The sequence below is a fragment of the Schistocerca americana genome, chromosome 6 (genome assembly GCF_021461395.2).
Source record: "Schistocerca americana isolate TAMUIC-IGC-003095 chromosome 6, iqSchAmer2.1, whole genome shotgun sequence".
NCBI classification, from domain to species: domain Eukaryota; kingdom Metazoa; phylum Arthropoda; class Insecta; order Orthoptera; family Acrididae; genus Schistocerca; species Schistocerca americana.
In genome coordinates this window covers 424,909,436-424,929,600 of record NC_060124.1, presented here as the reverse complement: position 1 = coordinate 424,929,600, position 20,165 = coordinate 424,909,436, and positions in this window count along the sequence as shown.

Sequence of the window (20,165 nt, the reverse complement as noted above, 5' to 3'; positions counted from 1 at the left end):
CCTACTACTTCATCTTAGGAGTGTGCGTCGGAGACAACTTAGGGAAATGTTTTTGAATTGAACGAAACACAGGCGTTCCCGCGACGGACAGTAAATATTCCACAAAAACATTGAATTCAACGAACTTGACAACGGGCCTGGAACTTGGTGAGATATTAAAGCCATTCCTCTCCTTTTTCATCGAAGTACCGAACGGTGGAATGTTGTTTTGTGGCACTTTTTGCATCCATTGGTTGGTCGGTTGGGCAGGTGGCGCAGCTTGCGCGGCAACCAAATGCTGTACAGCAGACAGCAGTGTGGCTATTGCTGGGTCTGAAACCGAAAAATCTGATTTAGTTCCAGAGCAGAAGCAGTCTGCAGCTAAGACGTAGGAGCAGGGGGTGGTGGGGGTGGGGTAGCCTTACTAACGCATTCAAATTACAGCAAAATATGAATAGGCAAATACACTGAGGCGACAAAGAAACTGGTATAGGCATCCGTATTCAAATACAGAGATATGTAAACAGGCAGACATGTGGTATCGATAGCAACGATGCCACGGAATAGTTTCTCGAGTTGGCACTACTAGAGACACCGACGACAGCGCCCTCTGGCCCGTGCTATCGATGCCTACGAGCTCCGCGACTGCTTCAGACCATTTCATCAGGTACAGCCAGCCAGGACACTTCGCTTCAGCATCGCACCTACGTACAAAGTTATGTAATCGTTTATCACCTTGTTTTTGCACCAGTAAACCATTTTCTTGCAATACCGACTTGTATTACCTTTTCCAGTTCCTACCCACGCGCCGCCTCCCATACGGGATACAAAACATATAAACTGCTGTCGGCAGCTGGAAGATTCGGTTGTGCAGTTTGGAATTATGAGGTTCGAATTCTATCTTGAACATAGGCAGTTTTTATTGGTAGCCGACAACCAAACGTTGTCCTGGGTGTTGGCTCGTCCGCGCAAGACGGGAGGACTTGCTAGTTGGGAGGTGCGGATATCGGCAATTCGCTTTGAGGTCCCACGCATTAGGGGAACCGATAACCAAGTCACTGATGCGCTGAGTCTGATGTTTCAGCCTGAAGAGGAAACGACAGGGTTGTGGACTGAAGAAATTAATTTCTTTGTACTATACTAGGCGAAGTACCTGAACTATTTAGTGACCTGGGCGCTAGGCGAGACTACGGAGTACAGCTAGGTACAATTAAGGGCCGATTAAAAGAGGGGCAAGATATTCCGGGGTACCAGTTGAATAAGGCGATTTTGTGTTATACTACCCTTCGTGATGGAAAGCCTAAGCTTTACCTGGCCCAGGAACTAGTGCCTGTCATATTTAACTATTTTCATGAATCCCCTTGTGGGGATCACTTAGATAGCTTTAAGATGCTTATGAAAATTAACGAGAACTTCACATGGCCGATCATAAATAAGGAAGTGAGGCCGTTGGTTACCTTATGCCAAAAGTGTCTTACAGCTAAGACTAATCCGAATTCCAAGGAAGGTGAATTAAGTTCTGACAGGGCAGAATACCAAATGGAAAATCAAGTTATTGATTATCTAGGTCCTCTCCTGCGCACTCAGCTGGGAATTAAGCATTTATTGGTTGTAGTAGATGCTTTCCCTCGCTTTGTTTTGTTGTTTCCTAGTAGGGTGAGTACAGTTGGAGCTGCTATTCAGCATTTATTGAGGTTTCCACCATCATGGTGCACCTAGCGACCTGGGAAGTTGTAATGCTCAGACCTTTCAGTCGAGAGAATTCAAGAAGTCTTGTTTTGCCTTGCTATCCGCCAAATAACTACCACTCCGTACCACCTGCAACCGTCATTCGCAGAGCGCGTGAATCTCAACTTAAAATCTGCCCTTATTATATTTCATTCGAATGCTCAGACCCGGTGGGATCAGACAATATGGGGGCTAACCTTTGCGTTGAACACTGCGGATACACCTGCTCATTAGTGTACACCTGCTAGTCACATGTTTGCCTTCCCTGTTAATTCACCGGTGTCTAATGTCTGGTCGATCAATGACATCTTACCCATGTATGGTAGTCTGGAGACTATAAGGGAAAATTGGCGGGCCGCTAGGAACAAAATTCCGCGTGCCCACAAGAGAGAGACTGAGCGTTACGACAAGGGTAGGCATCCCATCACTCTGCGCGTTGGCACTGAGGTTTATGTAAAGATTTTTGGGGGCAGAGTAAGGACCTGATAATGTCACATCTAAGAAGATGCCTAGGTTTTTGGGTCCATACAAAGCGACCAAGGTTCCTTCCCCAGTTCGGTCGTGGTATGTGAAAAATCCGGTGGTAAACCGATAAGGGCACTCAATTCTCAACTGAAAGTGGTAAGCAACCAGGGTGCGGGAGACCGGTCCAGTGATGGAGTCACGACTTCCTCTCTGAGAGTTTTGTCTTAAGTAGGCGAAGAACTGAGCCGCGTGTCGAAACCTTCCGCAATGTTTAGCATTTTTCGACTTGATGCCTCTCTGGTGGAATCACTGGTTGTACAGAATCTCTTTTCAGAGAGGCTTGTGGGGCGAGTGTGGTCCACGAGGTGGCATGGCTCGGGCAGCGGAGGGGTCTTGAGTTAGCAGCGGCATGAAGAAGGGGACGAGGGGTCCCCTGTGCTGGGAGCAGTTCTTGTATGTGCTGGAAAACGGCTTAGCCGTACCTAGAGTGATAGCCGGGTCAAGTTGTAGTTGGCGGCCGTTGTATAGGAAGCTGTAATTTGAACGGGTAATCACCTCTTGTACGAACAATAGTGGTGTTGCTCGAGGTGGAGACCGGCGGTCACGTTACTGTCGCTGCTACCCTGTCTGTTGGATTACCACCGCCAGGATTACCACCGTGGAGTTGTGAATTGTATTCATATAACTTCACTTTATTACAAACCTACGTCACCAAAGGGCGTAACTCATTAGTTGTGTGTTTACTACCAGTTTGTGGTGAATTTTAATGACATTGTTTAAATTTTATATCCAAAGACAATTCAAGGAATTTTGAAGTCTACAAAGAAAGGGAATTTTCGGTCATTGCCAAAGTTTTATAACCAAAAGTCAGGTTTAGGTAATATGGAAAATTCTTTCTTGTTAAGTGTTTCGCAAAATTTTAATAAAAAATTATGGCGAAAGAATTTGTGTTAATGTTCTATTGAATATAATAGCGTTGGTGTCGTCAACGATGATTGCTCTTCCTTGTTGTGCGGCCCAGTCGTACACATTCAGCAGCGTATTAGGCTGGTTAAATGGTGTGCAAGTACAAACAATAAAGCTGTGCAGTTGAGCATAATGATAAGGCCGGTGGTCTCGGGACACTCATTACATATAAATATTTTTGTTTGTACACGCCTTGGTTATACCTTTTGTGTATTTAGTAATTCAGATAGTTAGACTAAGTAAACTTGGTCATATAGTGCAGTGCTGTTACTTATGTGTCTGTCAGAGCATTTCTGTGCGCGCCAAAACTTCTGGTGTTCAGGAAGTCTTGAGTAACACTTGCAGTTCCATTCGACGCTTCCAAACCAGAAACTACATTTACTAATGACTAATTAAAAAATGTGACTCTTGTAACACTTAGGAGCTCTGTAACATCAGAACACTACCATTTATTAGTTGTATGAAATATTAATTTTGTTTATGTGCTGAATGATATCATTGAAGTTCAGAAGAGAGCAATGGACTTTTGAGCGAATCGTTCCCGGGCTTCAGTTTCAATGGATCGTTCGTCCATAGATGTGTCTTAATGTTACATAGATATTTAATTTCTGTTAGTTCAGAACACAAGCATTTATATAAAAGTGCAACTGCACAGAGCATCAATGGAGACAGATAAAATCGACTGCGTGTTTAATATGTTTGGTAGTTGCTCGTGAACAAAATTAACTCACGATTATTTGTCATTTGTCATGATGAAGAATGATATGCTATGTACTAATAGTTGTGGCAGTCAGTGTATAATACTGCTGTGGGAGGTGGACATCTAAAAAGATAGTATCCTCATATGTTTAGCTCTATGCAATAACACATGTAAAGACATAGAAGGATAAAGAGATACACGTACATCTTTTAAGAAAGTAGTAAATTTTATTTCAATATTTGTTTAAACTGAGTTAAATGATTTTAAAGCTTCATTAACAGTCTTTTAAAAATATGCATTTAACGTCTGAAGTTCGAAGATATTATACTAATTCATTTAACAATTTATTCAGTTTAAGTATCCGTGAGACGAACAACAGATTTAGTCCTGATTTTTTTCTCTGCCAGCACCTCCAACACTCTTTACGACAAGGCATCAGTGGGATGTCCTTCTGAGTCCCTGTACTTGGTTCCACAATAATATGTTCATAGGCTGGTGAGCCAGTATCCCCGTCCACTTTGCAGACAGACAAGAGTCACAGTCCTGACTTTCTCCACCCAGTACTTCGAACACTCTCTCCAATAATCAGGCATCGGTGGTATGTCCTCATCATCCACTGTCCCAAGTTCCTGAAGAATATGTTCATTGGCCAGCAAAAAAGCCCATCCACTTTGCAGATAAACAACAGTCTCAGCACCCTCTCCAACGAAATGGCGTTGGTCGTATGTTCTCCCCATCCACTGTGTTCATTTCTTCGTGAATAAGTTTATTCGGTAGTGAGCTCATGTCCCTGTCCACTTTGCACACATCGACACATATAATAGTTTTAGCCCAGACATTCTCAGTCCAGCACCTGCAGCACCATCTGAAGCAAAGAGACGTTCGATGGATATCCTCCTCGTCCACTGGTTTAGGTTCCAAGCGAATATATTTCTTGGTTAATAAGCCGGCCGCCCCATCCACCTTGCAGCCAAAGAAAGGTCTTAGCAATAACTTTCTCTCGCCAGTATCTCTAACACGTTCCCCAAAGTCAGGGGGTTAGTGGAATGTCCTTCTTATCAACTATACTCAGTTCGTCATGAACATGTTTATTGGTTAGTGAGTCACTGTCCCTGTCCACTCCCTACATGCACAACAGTCTTTGCACTGACTTTTTTCACCCAGCGCCTCCAACAACCTCTCTGACGACGAGGAACTGGCGGCGTGTCCTCGACATGAATACGTTTAGTGGGTAGTGAGGCGGTGTGCCCGGCCACCGTGTGGGCGCACAACGGTCTTCTCCCCGACTCTCTCCGCCCAGCACCTCCGACACCCTCTCCGGCGGCGGGGGATCGGCGGGATGTCCTCGTCACACTCCCCCACAGGCGGCTCATGGATCTTGGCAGTCGTCAGAATCGTCCAGCCATCACTCACCTGCACAGAACAGCAAATCTTCACTTTAAAATACATAATACTTTCATTATGCAACAACAGTAGTAAAAGTTCTCTACGGTGACTGTTATGGACAAAACTTACTTTCTATTTTTCTGAGTAATCAAAAAAAATGGAAGACGTTTGAAACACAATCGTTAACGGAGACAAGGATCAGATTTATTATCTTCCAGTATTAAATGTTCCACTTTATAATCGTCGGAGACAAGGGTATGTTGTATGTAATCTGACTCATCTCTTAGTAGCGACTTATCCAAGAAGATGTGTCTTTAGTGCCGCCTTACCTTCCCGATTACTTTGCCGCAGGCTCCATCAATAGCAGCAGACGGTGACCGGGACTTCTCCGCCTGCGCTGCCAGCAGAACCAACTCGTCCACGTCTGAGCGCAGCCGCCAACGCGCGGCGCTCATCCTCTGTGGGAGATTTGTTTCTTCCGTCAAAATTGTTGCTTTTCAATTTCTTTTTCTAACCTTCATCTAACGTCTAATACATTGTGCGTGTCAATTCACAGCATAAAATAAAAATTATTGTTGTATTAGTCTATCGAATGCAGAAGTCTTGCAACTTTCAGTAAATGTGCCAAAAGGTCTGAGTTTAGAAAGTACATAGTTGGATGGTTTTCTAGACGGTCATAAGACAACATCGACAGTATTTTACCATTTATCTGGATCGAAAGTATGTCGTAATTAGAATAGAGATTCAAGCTAACTTCGTATAAATTAGTTTAACAAATAAAACGATATGATGTCAACTCTTCAGAACATAACTAAAACGGGGGTCGCCACATTGAAGTCGTCGAACGTGGTCCCTGTTGAAAACCTGCTGTGTTGGCGAGACACAGTTAAAAAGTCCCTCGTAAATGGACTCCAGCAAATCCAACAAGTTTCAAAACATCTCGCATCTGACCACAAGAACCAAGAAGGAGCAGTGCATAAAGTCATTAAACTACCTCCAACTGGTATCTAACACCTCACACTCATAATATCCTCGCCAAACAAAACTGTATAAGCTAATGGATCCACTCACTGCTTTGGGATCTCTAAATACCGAGCACGTGTACGCCCATACAGTTGCAACGGTGGACTTGAAAACCAGCAAGTGGCTAAGCCGGTCCTTCAATCATAGCCTAGTCAGTTTGTCCAAATATCAGCTAACAAATCATTGTCATGCATAAGTGAGACCTGATACAATTTCAATATTCATTTCATCAGACCTTTGGGGAAATGTTCAGTATTGATTAAACGTTGTATTAGCAGGTGTTACAAGTATTGTAAACTATGTTGTTGCCAGTTTTGGAACCAAAATCAACCATTTTAAGGAACATTTCTCCACATTCTGTAAATTCTTGTGCATTTGTCGCGATTTTCAAAAATTCATTGTAACACTAAAAGTCAGAAATTTATGTTAATTCTGATTTTTAATGTTCTGCTTAACCTCTCTTTTTATTTGTGATACATTCTTCCTGTACAAAGCACAGTTTTGATCGAGCCAGTGGCTACAGGGTTCCAATTAAAAGAATTTACTAGTACAGACAGCCGATCGACCTTTCCTTTTAATAGTGCTACAAGCACGTTGATACGAAGGCACAAAACAAAAGTTGTTATTCAATCATAAAAGTTGTTATTCAATCATGATTTATTCACAGCTACGAGTAACTAAGGACCACTAAACCAAGATGGCCTCACAGTAACCTGTGATGTAAATTAATCTTAATTATCTTACTAAAAATGGGTGCACCTAAGCGTTGCTGTTGTTCGGTGTTCCTCACCTCTGGCTTTCCAATTAAATCGGTGTCTATGAGGTTTCCGTAAAAGTCTTCCTCTGCCTGCCTCCCAGATCGGAGGCAGAACACGCCCAAAAGCCATCGGAACATCTGCGAAGAGAAAAATAAATATCACGTCAAGTATTGACCACACAGAATAAGTGTGTGTTCATTGTGCGCTGCTGGACAGTGAGAAACATTGGAATGGAAACAGGGCGAGTGTCCTACAAAGATTTCTTACTAATGAGTATGCCGATATATAGACAATACCAACAGAAACGTCGAAATCTCCAATTCTGTAAGATTTTTAGGAAATTTAAGCTCACGAATAATTTGCAAATTCTGACCAAAGTAACGGTTTTAGATAGTACAATGATATACGTAGGCTCAATGTGTTCTAAGAATCAAATCGATGATTCAAGCTCAGTTGGTTGTGGGGCTTACAACGTCGCTTAAAAGTGACACACAGTTTTCGAACAAGTGTTACGATACGTAATGTAAAGAATGAGGAGTTTCACCTTGCATTTCGGGACGATGTACGAACAGTAAACATGATATCATGGGACAGAACACAGCGTTATAGGTTACCATCGTGATTACTTTTTCTTTTCGGTTTCTATCTTGTTCTTCATGTCAACTGATCCCACAAGAACAAACTACGTTTCACAGTAGTGTGTGTTGCCCGTCATATTTGTGCCCTGTGTACAAATGCTCACACATTCATTGTCGTACCATTTTAAAGCCACTTCGACTCGTGGCAAACGGCCAAATGTCCAGCAACCCGTTCGCTTCTTCTTAATGAATTACGATGGGTGCCTTAGCGGATACCTTGTATTATGGACGACTAGGAATAGTTGAGTGAGGTAGCAGTGATTTAGTTGCGATTTACATGGCTGTAGATGAGTTCTAATCATCGTTCAGCCAGGTCCACTGTTTTTTGTTTTTTTTTTTAAATTGCTCTAAAGACGCTTCCTCAGGAGAAAGATCGAACAGCTCACCTGAAAAAGAAATGTTGACTTGTTGCCACATCGTTGTCCAGTTCGGCCACCGATGAGATTGTATACCCAGTTGCCCTTTCTGTTGTCCAGTACTTAAACATGTAGACCTGAGTTCCAACAAACTCTAAAAATTCTGTTAACCAGATGGTAAGTGTTTGAACTATAATTCTTGTATGCGCATTAATAGCTGAGTTGCTTAACTTTTGTTTTCTTCTGAAGCTAGCAAAACCACTGCACATCTCATTTGGAGATGTAGTAGGAGACGATAAAAACAATAATAAAGTCTCATACAGCCGCTGGATCACTTGGGAGGGAATGAAAAATTGACGTTTAGCAGCAAGTGTCTTTCGATTACTCCATCTACACTGAGGCCTGGTTAAACTAATTTCACGTGGAATGCCACAGAGAGCATGCGTTACTCACATTGCCAGCGGGGTGGAACTCATAATGCTTTTCTTGAACTGCTTCTAAGCATATCTCGTTTGTAGCTGTTTGTGTCCTCCGGAGCTTGAATTGAATGGTACGTGATTCAGAGCTAAGGCTACGTATAAACCCTCAAGCGGAAGCAACTATCAGACTCAAAGCAATGCACGCGCAAGTGCAACCATATATGCGGTGCTGATGTCCACCTAACTCGCAGAATTGCTTAAACGTCCAGCACGACAAGAAAAGAACAAAGTGTGAAGAGAGAGACAGTAAATGATCCACCTTCATTTCCTACAAATTGAAAATTATCTACCTCTATTGGGAAAGTACACTCTTAGGGCAGAATTTCATGTCCTTGACTAGTCCATTACCTAGCGCTTGTACTGATTACAGAACACAGCACGTTACACTGCACACTGAATATTCCACAGAAAGAACAATATCATCCAATATATCCCAAGGAAGCGCAGTAGGACACCTAAAGTTCTCAGTGACGCCGAAAATCAAGCTGAAATAAACGACATGTCTCTGTTGTGATCTTACCAGATTTTTTCTTTTTTAATCGATTGAGTGATTGTGAATTTTTAGTATCCATGATAGTGCTTGTAAGATTGAAAACGGAAAACGTGGAGCACATGAAATACAACTTTACGTTAGTCAGCGGGTGAATTATTCATGCATCAAGTACGTATTGCGTCTGCCCCACGGTTATCGTTTTTCGATTCAAGTATTTACATAGACATTGAAAATACACAATCACAAATTTCCAACACTCGCTCTATGGTATTCGTGTCCGTATGAAGCTATGAGAAACCATTTTATACCTTTAAGTCAGATTTAAAAACGTGGATAACCAAAACTATTTTTGCTTTAAATGGTTATTTTCTGTGTCTTTGCTGAGGTTACAACAGGGTCATGTGGTATATATCAGAATTATTTTAGTTTCTCTTCACTTGGCTCGACCAATCTGTTGAGTCTCGTACGTATATCTGGTGATATGACCGTGAGGGAAAAATTTTGAGAGATCTCACCTCACACGGAGGCTTTCCAGCAGCCTTTCTTCCCGTGGGCCATTCGCGACGAGATCAGGAATAGGGGGATATGGCAGTGGTACATAAAGTACACTCCGAAACACACCAGACAAGATAGTGAGTTAATAGTGCATTGTCAGACATCTCTGAGCTATGCGCGAAGTTTAAAAACTCTAGCTCATCGCGAAATTACTTTTGGATGAATCACGAAATCTGTACCGAAGAGACAAACAGTCGAGGAAGCGACTTAACAGGAACGTGCCGGAAAGTGGCGCTTTTCTGGCGATGTGATGCTGGAGAAAAATTCAAAAATCCTAATAAACCGCGAATCAAGCACAAGTAAACATTCAAATAAACATTAAGTTGATAAACGCGTCTAAAGTCAAGATAGCAGCCTGAAACTGCCAAAGATATGACAACTATGCATTGGTGACATATTGGAGTCCAGATGTGTGCCTGTGGGCGACGTGACTCTTATTAGCTACATAAATATCTTGCTGTGTTGCAGTCCGTGCTAAGAAAATGTGTCACCGAGAATGAAGTTTTTTTTCTGCTACGAAATGTTTGTAAGTGTATGAGAAAGAGAGCCAGAGAGAGAGAGAGAGAGAGAGAGAGAGGGAGGGGGGGGGGGGGTTGAAGGAGGGAGGGAGAGGGGGATGGAGAGAAAGAGACAGACTGAAGCCTTGAACGGTGTTGAGAGACGTGCTCGGTGGTTGAAATGGTTGCAGGGTTGATCCCGAGAGTCAAAGCCGACCGTACTAGTCAGCGCTTGACACACGACTTCAGCTTCACTCGGAACTGGACTTCAGTCAACATACTACAGCAGATTGAAATAAACGGTACTGAAACATACTACCGCCATCTTTTCCTGTTAGGGTCTGTTTTCTTTCGATCTGAATCAACTTTCAGTTCATTCGTAATGTCTACATCCGTGAAGAGACATTCTCTGGCGTACGTTATAACATTGCTGACAAATATTTCTACTTATTTACGAAGTTTCATCAGTCGTCGATCATAATTGTTGTCTCTTTGTAAGAGCTTGCGTAATCTGACACAGTACACGTCTACTGCCTTTTTCATAAGCTTTTTCCTAAACTACAAACATTATTGCATTCCTCACTTAAATCCTTTCCTCTTCTGTAACTGGTGTCATTGCAGGATCTTTCTCTTCTAAAGCAAAAACGCATGGATCAAAAGTCGGTCTTCAACAAATTATTACATAGCTATTGGTGAACCTTTCCTGTTGTAGGTCGCGGCACATGAAACTCTTTAGTTCCTGCCGTTTCTTCCAAACCTGCGATGGACAATTATTAAGGGTTTCGACATTCCGCCACTGACCTCTTGTGTCTGCAAGCCTCAGCAAAGTAAAGAGTACCTCTAATGTCCAATGCTGCGTCTGGACGAAGAGCAAGGACAAAGACATTTCATGGGATACGATCATATAAGCCGGAAGATTTCCAGCAGCTAAGACGATTGGTCGCGAAAGACACCATTGTATGGAGAAAAATTTTATTTCTTCGTTTGCTGTTATTACATAACACAACGATTAAATAGCGTTTATTTGCGCTAGAGAACAGATGTACATCTTGAATCTGTGGTAAAAGTAAGGCGAAGGTGCATGCGATATAGGCAACTCATATTAGCTCTCCTGTGAAGTGTGGAATGACACCGAGACTTCACGACACATGCCACTACACGGCGGCCAACAACTGTTCTGCATTTCTTCAAACTGATATTGAATTTTTACTTCTGTCAGGCTGGCGATGCAGTACTGGACACCAATTTCGTACTGGGGAGGAAAGCTGCCCCATCATCTCCTCGCTGGATACGTCCATGTTCCAGACCAGCAAAAATAAATTGTGTACATGTATCTACCACTGGTGAATCACGCAGAACAAAATGAAGCAACTTTATAATCTACACGTAACATGATACAGCAGGCTAACATGACGTTGCCGGGTAACCATTAAACCCACTTGATAATGGAAACAAAAAACTGTCGGAATTTATAAAACGCAAAAAATGCAACAGGGCACATCATTTACGAAACCATACCCGACGATTTTGTAAAACTACTCTCACAGAATGAACATCAACTGTCATCATTGGGAAGGATCGTTTCCATTGGTAAACTTATCTGGTCGACTAAACATCTAAATAAAGCTGGTTACGAACGATTTCAAATGTGAGGCCACAGCGATCAGAAGCAGTAGTTTACACACGTTGTCAACAGCAAATGATGATACTGTGGATAAGAGGTGATGTAGACAAGATGCTGGCTTGTCACTTGCGGTTACGTATAGTGTCCCACCAAACGCTGGCTGCCTACGTTCTTCTATCTGAAGACGGTTCTCAACAAGCAGTTCAGTTATTCAGTTAATGAGCTGGTCTCACCAAGAAGGGCCACTACGGCACAAAGAATAGCACTACGAAAATCACGCACCAATGAGAATAATTTTACGCACCACAATTCGCAATCGCAATGTCGTTACTGAATTGCCGCCTCATGTTGTGCGATATTTCATTGTTGACAAAATCGCCTGGGACCCAAACTGAAGAACAACGATAGCTGTCAACTGCACCACAGCGCTTTACCAACTATAAGTAATATGTGACTAACATGTCACAGTCATAATTTCCAAGAATAACTGAATTACAAAAGTAAAGAAGTACCACAATCAAGGAAATTTGCAAGCTTCGTCAATGAGAATGTTAGTGTCGAATTAAAAATGTCACCATCATATTCATTATTTGCCTATTCGGCAACATAAAGGAATAATGTATATATTAAAATGTCCTAAAGTGATGCTAATGTGCTAATAGGAGTCGCTGTATCTGCTGGCAGTTACACGCAGATGTCTACACAAAAAGACTTCAGTATGTCTTTATGACAGAGATTCACCCTAGATCATTTTGTAATATGCTATTAAGTGGTGACTACTTATGAATAAGAACAGATCGAAACAGTCACGTCTTCTGGAGTTAGAATAACGCTGAACTTCTGGTTGTTCGAAATATGTATGTATCAGGCATTTCCCAAGAACTTTTGTGGTTTATGAGCCGACGCACTCAGTGGACCTGTGAGCCGTTGGATTGTGCAGATATCTCTTTTTAGATTTTGAATAAAATTAAGATGGAGTCTGAATTGAGCAGGAATGGAAAGAATCTAAGAAATAGATGCGATACTTTCAATGCGCCACCGTAGTTCTCAAAGACGACAAATTCAATATAATGTTGAATTAACTTGGAATTCATGCAAAGGGTGAAGCTGTATTTTGAAACAGAATTGAAATGGGTATGCAGCAGTAAGTGCTGGGTCGCCTAAGGAAATTAGGATCCTTAGTAAAGAACATTCACTCATATGTCTTAACACGTAAACGCGAAATACTATGTGATGACACGGAAGTGTTACAATATGAGATTTTATACACAGTTCCTAGGTCAGATACGTGTACTAAATATTCTGAAAACAGAAACAGGGTGGGTAAGTTTATTAACGACACCAGGAAGTTATTCGATCCAAATTACTATTCCTGCAACCAAATGAGAGACATAATGAATGAATGGAGCACACTTTTGAACAAAATGCCAGAAAACACAAAATCATATGTACGCTTATATTAGCTGTGCGATAGTACCAAAATATTTTAATTATCAGCATTCAGAATCCAATAATACGCATTTCGAGGTAAGAAGCAGTAAACAATAACTCCTTTACACTGCAACGCAACATCTAAGTAGTAGACACATTAAATAATTCCGTTAAATATCTGCAACATTTCCTTGTAACAAAGTTTTAAGAAAGACACATCGAGGTCACCGCAGCACGTCCTAAAAATATTCGGAAACAAATTACCATATAATATTTTCCGCAGTTTCTTGAAAATATGACAGATTTCAGGAAAATACTGAATTTTTGAAAATGGCAAAACTTCTATAACAGAAACACGTTTTTCATGCCCGAATTCCTCTAGAACGAATAGAGGCACTGAATGTTATCTTACTTAGAAGTATTTTGGTAGCAGTTGGATCTCTTTTTACCTTCTCCTGCTTTTTTCACATTCTATTGTGATCATGTTGGCCATCTCCGCTGCGCATCATTAACTACTCAGTTACCAACTTCATAGCTCAACGCAAGAGATCGGTACATAGTATCTGTAATTGCACACAAAAGAGGGCAGATGATATAGATGCTCATATAGACCCTATAAAGGAGATCATATCCTCGTCCACTTCATCGGAACTTGTGCGACGTGCTAGACTTTCAAGGACTATTTAAATGTAAAATGAAGCAGAACGTATTAAAGCTGTGTATTTCTGACATACTGGAACCCAGACAATTGCTTTTTGGCGACAAGACTTATTAGCTGAATATAAGCTTTGCCGTACTGTCGTGAGTGAGAAAAGTGTAGGACCGAGGATGAAGTTTACGTTCTGCAACGAAATGTGAGTAAGTATATGAGAGAGAGAGAGAGAGAGAGAGAGAGAGAGAGAGAGAGAGAGAGAGAGAGAGAGAGATAGAGAGAGAGGAACAGAGAGCAGAAAACGACCTAGTAAAACCGAGGTAAAAAGTTGTGGTTTTTGGGGTAGTCATTTCTCGAGAAATAGTAAAGTAGAGAGAGAGGAGAGAATCGCCTGGTCGCGCTTCAGTCTTCCGACTAACGAAGAGGAAGAGGTTGACCACATGCCAGCAATCTGCATCCCCTCACGTGTGTACGATCCACAAACCACCTCCATGCTGCTTCAGAGAAACGAGTAGAAACATTTACCTAGGAAATTTAATGTAGCTTAAGTGATTACTGAAATATATTTTTGCTTGAAGCAACCGATTTCGCCCCCCCCCCCCCCCCCCCCTCCACAGTTCCTCAACCACATCCTACGCCACAAGTATAATATTCACATCAATCCCTGCAATCTCTAAGCAAACATTTTCAACCATATCAATTTTCGTCCAGCTTTTCGGTCTTTAGCTATAGACAATATAAAAAAACTTGCTAATCTACACGACATGTAAGGCATAAAGTGATACACCATGCTAATACGACGCAGAAAAATTCGCAGCATTGCTCCTAAATACTCTTAATAGTGGAAATATACAGCTTTCGGAATTTATAGAATGTAAAGATCTCAACAGGTTACATCAGTTACCGAAAACATGTCTGACAATTTTGTAAAACTACTCTCGCGGATTGGATGTCAAGTCGGATCACTGGAAAAGATTTCTTTTTTCTTTCTCGTTAAAATGTAGCTGATGCCATTAAACTTACAAATAAAACCAAATACAAGCTATTTGATGTGTGAGCTACAGCATTCAGCAGCAGTAGTTTACAGTGACATAAACAGCAATGTATGTTAGTGTGGAAAAAAAGGTGACCGAAAGAAGATGTTGACTGGTTACTTACGGTTCCGTTCTGCGTCACACCCAACGCTGGCTTCGTAAGTTCTTGTATCGGAAGACTGTTCTCAACAAGCTACTTAGACACTCAACTAATGAGCTTGTCTCACCAAGAAGAAACTCTAGAGCGCAAAGAATAGAGCTACGAAAATCACGCAAGCACAGATAATATCTTTTCGCAACACGATTCGCAATCGCAATGTTGCTACGCAACTGCCCTGCTCATGACGTACGATATTTCATTGTTGACAAATTCCACTGAGACCCAAGCTAAAGAGCGACGACCGCTTCTAGCTACACAATAGTGCCTTGCGACCTATTCATAATAAGCTACTGGTCTGTTCATGTTCATATTTATAATTTTCCTCTTAAGTAAAATATATAAATCACTGTCTTTGAAAAGCCTCGAAATGAAGCTAATGAGGTAATAAAGCCATTGTAATTGAGATGAGCTACAAGAGAATGCCTGAAGAACTCTGTAATAAGTTATCCTTAAAAGCAGGTAGTTCACCTACCGCTATAGATTTATTTTTCGCTGACTACAACACAGCGCTTTGGTTTAGCTTGCTCGCTATACTCGATCGAATTCATGCATAAGACCCTCCCTTTTGTAACTCTTTCATTCTCGTTTTGAAGACTTCTAATTCCTTCCTTTTACAGAACATATATACTATAAACAATTATTTCTTTTGTATCAGTCTTCCTTAGCTCCGTTTTTTAACTTCACTTTTTTTCTCATAGCACGGAGATTTACTTTTAAGCTACTACATGCACTATATTATTTATAATCATCTGTTGAATATGGTTCTGGAGAACAACGTTCTGCCTGTGTTTGCAGGTAACATTGCACATAACGTTGCGATGTATGTCTTCATTAATTACAGTTCCCTTTCGACGGATGCTGTTGTTGCGGCAATGCATCTTTTGATGCTGCTGTAGCTTTCTCTTCTTAAGAATCGCTCATAATCCCTTCAGTTCTCTAACATTTCTTTATCTTACTCTGCTGTTCTACCAACGGTGGTTTTCTCATTAATATTCACCACTGGATTGTCACTTATTTCGTGGTTATCCTCTAATTGCTTTATGTCATTATGCATGTCATTCTCTAAATCTTTAACTTTACTTCTGTGGGCATATCTCATTCCTGTCTTGTATCTCCCGCTCTTTACAGTTCAGAATAACATGTTTGGCCCCTCAATATTGCTTATAGTTCCAGGGCTAGACGGACCTGAGACTAATCCATATTTCCCTGATTCCAGTTTCTCCCTGTGCTGTTTTCGCGACATGGTACACGCATTACTTCCTTCCCTCTAGGTGTGACGTTTTGCCTCAAGCAACGTGTGAGATTTCCACTTATCCTTCCACACTTCTCTCGGGGCTCTTCATATCTCTCTTCTTCCACCAGTTATCTCGCCAGCTCATTCTTGTGTGCGAAAGCCAGTTCAGAAGTTGCAGCATCCATCATGACCTGGACCGCGACCTTGGAAATCTCTCCCCGCATAGCCGCCTCTTTCTTCTCGCTGTCCGTCATTCCACTTTTCTTGCGGCCGAATGCTGTTGCGCCGCTGAGGTGCTGGCCTTTCAATTCTTGTTTTCATGATTTCGATAGTGTCGGCCCCCGTTATTTCCATTACTATCGCGATTCTCCTCTTGCGCTCCTTCCTCTTCATCTTCTTCTTAACGCCATCCTGTTGCAGCAGGGTCCACTTTTTTGTGTCAGTGTACTCCATTTCTTACGGTATAGTTCTTCCTGTGTATTTAGGCTTGTGTATCTGTATTTGTATCTTATCAATCCAGCCACAATTTTTCCCGAGGGCATGCAGCTTTACTGTATGGTTAAATGATAATGGCGTCCTCTTGGGTAAAATATTCCGGAGGTAAAATAGTCCCCCATTCGGATCTCCGGGCGGGGACTACTCAAGAGGATGTCGTTATCAGGAGAAATAAAACTGGCGTTCTACGGATCGGAGCGTGGAATGTCAGATCCCTTAATCGGCCAGGTAGGTTAGAAAATTTAAAAAGGGAATTGGATAGGTTAAAGTTAGATATAGTAGGAATTAGTGAAGTTGGGTGGCAGGAGGAACAAGACTTCTGGTCAGGTGACTACAAGGTTATAAACACAAAATCAAGTAGGGGTAATGCAGGAGTAGGTTTAATAATGAATAGGAAAATAGGAATACGGGTAGGCTACAACAAACAGCATAGTGAACGCATTATTGTTGCCAAGATAGATACGAAGCCCACGCCTACCACAGTAGTACAAGTTTATATGCCAACTAGCTCTGCAGATGACGAAGAAATTGAAGAAATGTATGATGGAATAAAAGAAATTATTCAGATAGTGAAGGGAGACGAAAATTTAATAGTCATTGGTGACTGTAATATGTCAGTAGGAAAAGGAAGAGAAGGAAACGTAGTAGGTGAATATGGATTGGGCCTAAGAAATGAAAGCGGAAGCCGCCGGGTAGAACTTTGTGCAGAGCATAACTTAATCATAGCTAACACTTGGTTCAAGAATCATAAAAGAAGGTTGTATACATGGAAGAAGCCTGGAGATACTGACAGGTTTCAGATAGATTACATAATGGTAAGACAGAGATTTCGGAACCAGGTTTTAAATTGTAAGACATTTCCAGGGGCAGATGTGGACTCTGACCACAATCTATTGGTTATGAACTGTAGATTAAAACTGAAGAAACTGCAAAAAGGTGGGAATTTAAGGAGATGGGACCTGGATAAACTGAAAGAACCAGAGGTTGTAGAGAGTTTCAGGGATAGCATAAGGGAACAGCTGACAGGAATGGGGGAAAGAAATACAGTAGAAGAAGAATGGGTAGCTTTGAGGGATGAAATAGTGAGGGTAGCAGAGGATCAAGTAGGTAAAAAGACGAGGGCTGGTAGAAATCATTGGGTAACAGAAGAAATATTGCATTTAATTGAAGAAAGGAGAAAATATAAAAATGCAGTAAATGAAGCAGGCAAAAAGGAATACAAACGTCTCAAAAACGAGATCGACAGGAAGTGCAAAATGGCTAAGCAGGGATGGCTGGAGGACAAATGTAAGGATGTAGAGGCTTATCTCACTAAGGGTCAGATAGATACTGCCTACGGGAAAATTAAAGAGACCTTTGGAGAAAAGAGAACCACTTGTATGAATATCAAGAGCGCAGACGGAAACCCAGTTCTAAGCAAAGAAGGGAAAGCAGAAAGGTGGAAGGAGTATATAGAGGGTCTATACAAGGGCGATGTGCTTGAGGACAATATTTTGGAAATGGAAGAGGATGTAGATGAAGATGAAATGGGAGATATGATACTGCGTGAAGAGTTTGACAGAGCACTGAAAGACCTGAGTCGAAACAAAGCCCCGGGAGTAGACAACATTCCATTAGAACTACTGACAGCCTTGGGAGAGCCAGTTCTGACAAAACTCTACCATCTGGTGAGCAAGATGTATGAGACAGGCGAAATACCCTCAGACTTCAAGAAGAATATAATAATTCCAGTCCCAAAGAAAGCAGGTGTTGACAGATGTGAAAATTACCGAGCTATCAGTCACGGCTGCAAAATACTAACGCGAATTCTTTACAGACGAATGGAAAAACTAGTAGAAGGCGATCTAGGGGAAGATCAGTTTGGATTCCGTAGAAATATCGGAACACGTGAGGCAATACTGACCCTACGACTTATCTTAGAAGCTAGATTAAGGAAAGGCAAACCTACGTTTCTAGCATTTGTAGACTTAGAGAAATCTTTTGACAATGTTGACTGGAATACTCTCTTTCAAATTCTGAAGGTGTCAGGGGTAAAATACAGGGAGCGAAAAGCTATTTAAAATTTGTGCAGAAACCAGACGGCAGTTATAAGAGTCGAGGGAAATGAGAGGGAAGCAGTGGTTGGGAAGGGAGTGAGACAGGGTTGTAGCCTCTCCCCGATGTCATTCAACCTGTATATTGAGCAAGCAGTGAAGAAAACAAAAGAAAAATTCGGAGTAGGTATTAAAATCCATTGAGAAGACATAAAAACTTTGAGGTTCGCCAATGACATTGTAATTCTGTCAGAGACAGCAAAGGACTCGGAAGAGCAGTTGAACGGAATGGATAGTGTCTTGAAAGGAGGATATAAGATGAACATCAACAAAAGCAAAACGAGGATAATGGAATGTAGTCGAATTAAATCAGGTGATGCTGAGAGATTAGGAAATGAGACACTTAAAGTAGTAAAGGAGTTTTGCTATTTGGGGAGCAAAATAACTGATGTTGGTCGAAGTAGAGAGGATATAAAATGTAGACTGGGAATGGCAAGGAAAGCATTTCTGAAGAAGGGAAATTTGTTAACATCGAGTATAGATTTAAGTGTCAGGAAGTCGTTTCTGAAAGTATTTGTATGGAGTGTAGCCATGTATGGAAGTGAAACATGGACGATAAGTAGTTTGGACAAGAAGAGAATAGAATCTTTCGAAATGTGGTGCTACAGAAGAATGCTGAATATTAGATGGGTAGATCACATAACTAATGAGGAAGTGTTGAATAGGATTGGGGAGAAGAGAAGTTTGTGGCACAACTTGACTAGAAGAAGGGATCGGGTGGTAGGACATGTTCTGAGGCATCAAGGGATCACCAGTTTAGTATTGGAGGGCAGTGTGGAGAGTAAAAATCGTAGAGGGAGACCAAGAGACGAATACACTAAGCAGATTAAGAAGGATGTAGGTTGCAGTAGGTACTGGGAAATGAAGAAGCTTGCACAGGATAGAGTAGCATGGAGAGCTGCATCAAACCAGTCTCAGGACTGTAGACCACAACAACAACAACAACATCTTAGATTTGCAATGAAAGTGCCTGGCCACTGTAATTTAGGTCCTCCACTTTGCCTGTGGCCTTCAACAGTGAAATAGGTGGTGTCTTCATGATGTGTCCATACCAACGCTAGCTATAGTCTTGCATCTTTTCATTGACAGCAGCAACTCCAGCTACCTCTCTCATCATTTATTGTTGGCGTATTCGAGCAGGGAACTGCCTGATGACTTCTGAGTATCCTAATTTCCATGACAAGTGGTGAGTGCTCAGCACTTCTGGGTGTGGGCCAACACTTAGTATCATACAAAGCAATTGTCGGCCACATCTGTGATGTGAGTAGCTTTGGTCCCCCCACCCCCCCACCACCCACCCGCCCTCCACCAGGGTAATGATAGTGGAATGATCTTGATGTCAGACTGAGATCCTGGCCTGTTCCCTCGTGAGGGAGCAGTTGGCGGACCCATCTTGAAGCCTGAGCCCCTGCATTGATG